General features: G+C 41.1%; 1 non-coding gene across 1 annotated transcript; it reads right to left on the reverse strand.

Moving 5' to 3' along the window:
- Positions 1 to 2245: 2245 nt before the first annotated feature.
- On the reverse strand, positions 2246 to 2327 carry LOC148182914 (small nucleolar RNA SNORD36). Its single transcript, XR_015774130.1, has one exon. It is a non-coding gene; the product is annotated as a small nucleolar RNA SNORD36 (small nucleolar RNA).
- Between the last annotated feature and the right edge of the window lie 1225 nt (positions 2328 to 3552).

Here is a 3552-nt window from a genome sequence, read left to right on the forward strand (position 1 = left end):
GACAGCAATTCCCAGCTGGACGGGGCACAGGCACCCCTGCTCCTGAATTCAGCTATTGCTGCCCATTTGGAGGCGCTTCTTGGATGAGTGGTGAAACATGAGCGTGTGCTCCACAATATAATGTTTAATAAAGTGTTGCACCACCTTCCTGCTTCCCTGCCCATTGCAATTCCTTGTTCCCAGCTTGCTTTTCCTCTGAAACAGGGGGAGCAGCTGGAGCAGAATGCCCAGCTTTAACTAAGATGTTAGTATTGAGGGAAATGTCAGTGTTGGTTGGAGTTGTTGGCATTGCAATAGCAGCAGTAATTAATTCTAAGATTTGTAACCTGTCTGGGTACAGCTTTGTGTCCCTGGAAGAATCTGGGATCAGTTAATGAGTTTATTAACAGCTCCTGGTTGTTTTTGGGGGTGTAAACTGAGTAGGGTGGGCATGGGGTGATTCAGAGAATCAGGATTTGGTTTGTATTGCTCTTTGTTACATAAAAAGTTGAGACATGGGTATATTGTCCCTGAAAGTAAACTTTTTACAATAGTCATTGCAATGACACACTTCAGTCAAACTATGTTGATTCCCTGGGGATTTTGTAGAAGCTGAGTTTATATTATTTCTCTAATAAAGAAACACTAAACAGAAAATAAATATATCAGAAGGCTTTCCACTGCATTTTGTCTCCCTGATAGCAGCATATTTTGTGTCTATAGCTACACTATTCTACTGGGTGAAGATAAATGGATTCCATAATTCTCACTGGGGAGAAAAGTGAGGCTGGAGAAGATTGGAGCTGCATGAGCTGGATAACTTAAGATTATAGCTCTGAGAGGCAGAGCTCTAAAAAGCTATTAAAGATGTTACTTTCTTGATTGGAGATTCAGGAGTTGATGCACTGCCTTCAGTCCTGCTATGTTTTCAAACTTTCATTAAGTTTATATCATCTTCCACCTGGCCCTTCTAAATTGCGGGTCTGAAAAGAAATATTTTTTTCAGTTGTGTGTCTGTTATAAGTAGATTCATCTTTACCATTTCCTAGAGACTGGATTTAAGTCCATCAGCAGAGTATGAGGGAAAACACAGTGTATTATTGTATTATTTTGACAAATTAATTGAGATAATTTCTTGATGGGCTTGTGCTTAATATTTTATTTCCACAAGGGAAAGCCCATTAATGGTTTGTAGAAACACCATAACTGGTGATTACAACTGTAAAAACCCTGAAATTAAACTTGAGTTTTGTAAAGGAAGCTCATAAATTTGTTTAGTCTGAAAGAACTGCTGCCATTACAGAAAGGTTTTGTGTTGGGACAGGGAAGATTTCTCTCGCAGTGTGATGCATTTAGTGAGATTTGTCCTGTTACCAATTTGCCATTTGATTGCTGGGCACACTCAGAGAAACTGGAACTGTCACCTATAGTCAGCCATCTTTTAAGAAATGTCCAGCAGCTTTAATAGCTTTAGAAGTGATTATCAGTTCATTATCCATGGGTGCCAGGGTGTTTGTGCTGGGTGCCCTCAGCGTGGCTGCTGGGGGCTGGTTTCTCTCTGCACATCCCAGGCAGGACAGGGGCAGAAAAGAACATGAAAAACTCTTGGCTTGAAGTAAAGACAGTTTAATGGAAAAAAAAAAAAAAAAAAAAAAGGAGAGGTGAGGAGCAGAAGCAAAGCAAAACCAAAGGAAATTTAATCTCAATTTCCCAGCAGCTGCCAATTTCCTGGCACTTCCCAGGAATCAGTGCCTCAGGATGGGCAGTTGTCCCTGTCCCAAACCTCTTGTGGAGGGGCCAACCCTGCAGCCCCCACTGCCAAACCCTCAGCCCTGCACCTGTGCAGGACACAGGGCTCAGGGACTCTGGGATTAATAGATAAGCAAATAGTCTGGATTTGTTGATATCACCACTTAGGGCTTTAGATGGTCCTGGCCACCTTCAGTGCCACTGAAGTTGCCTCCTCCTGTCTGTCTGCAAAAACATTTCAGTCTGTTAAGTTTTAATATTCACTTTGGGGAAGAGGATTGCTGGATGGCCAGTTCTTTAAGTGGGATTTTCCCCATTATTGGCCAGGGATTTATCAAATCTCTCTATCTTCTGCCTTGCTGATACATAAAGATCAGAGAGACAGGCTGCTTAGGGGAAGGTATGCTGGGATAGAAATGTGTTATGAAAATGGAGACCAGGGATTTTTCACACATCTGACCTATCTGGTTAGTCCTCACTAATTTTATTTTTTTAATAGAAAATTATTTTCCAGCATTTTAGTTCAGTTTTAAAAAGTTCTGTTTTCAGTCTTCTTGTTTGCTTTTAACTTTGGAAATAAAATCCAGAAATCATTCAAATTGCATGTAGTTAAAGGGGAAAATATTGTTCTCACTTCTTTCAGAAGAATCTCCCGGGTTCTCACCTCATGTTTAACTACAGGAGATCAGAGAGATTCAAGAGTCAAAGAAAACTTCAAGGCACAAAGACATTTTGGGTAGTTGTGGTCCACAGTGAGCCCATGCAGAGCGCAACAGGGAATATTGTACAGAAAGAGTAGGCTGAGGGTAGAAATTTGGAAATCACCTGCCAAGAAGTGTAGCTAAAAAGCTCCAAACTTACATATCTGGTTTTCTAACTGTTGTAATTTTAGGGAAAGCATAAAACACACTAGGTTTGAGGGGTACTGTTATTCGTGGTTTTGACTTCATTTGCTTTGTTCCCTGTGTTTCTCTCAGAGGAAAACACTGCTTCTAGGGCTGCTCAAAGCTCTTAATTTCTATTCCATGAGAAATGTCTGTATTTCAAAACTTGTTCTCCTTCTCAGTTGAAAATATTTTTGAAGCTGAGGTTTTGCCCCAGCTTAGGTGATGTATTTCCCTAGGCTGGGTGAGTTTGCACTGCAGTGCTAAAACCCTTCCAGTGAGCCCCATTTGGAAAGCCAAGAATGTTCTGTCAGAAGAGCAGTTCAGTGTGAGCAGGGCTGAAGATTGAGGGTGTTCTGGAGAGACCAGGGAGAAATCTGACACGTGCCTTTTCATTCAGCAGAAATGATGGACAAAGTCCTTGTGTGGATCTGGGAGCCCACTGGAAAAACTGGGTGTGCTCCCAGCTGGTGATTCCTGAGAAAGCAGCGTTGCTCTGAGCCCAGAAAAATCTGCAACAAATGTGATCTGATAAATGGGAGAGCCTGTGAAACACAGAGCAGCCACCAGAGGAGAAGTGTGGGATCCTGAGCCAGGAAGATGTAAAGGACAAACCAAAAATGTGGATCAGTGTGTTTAAAAATAGGATGGACTAACCCACTTTGTTGTTTTTTTTTTACCAATGAATAATAAGTTTTACTTGGATATTTCATAGACTTATTTAGCTTGGAAGAAACCTTGGGAGATCTTCTAGTTCAGCATTCTACCTAAACTCCAGAGTTAGATTGTGCCCTGCTAAGTTTGTATTATATCTGGAGAATAAACATTCCACAGATTTCCTGGGCAACTTATTCCTAACTACAATTTATTCCTGATAATTAATCTGAACTTGTTACTGTTGCTTTTTGGCCTTTTGCTGTGCATTTTGGAGGAGAATCTG

The sequence above is a fragment of the Pseudopodoces humilis genome, chromosome 18 (assembly GCF_049639895.1).
Source record: "Pseudopodoces humilis isolate 2021_Gansu_Grassland_sample_001 chromosome 18, ASM4963989v1, whole genome shotgun sequence".
NCBI classification, from domain to species: Eukaryota; Metazoa; Chordata; class Aves; order Passeriformes; family Paridae; genus Pseudopodoces; species Pseudopodoces humilis.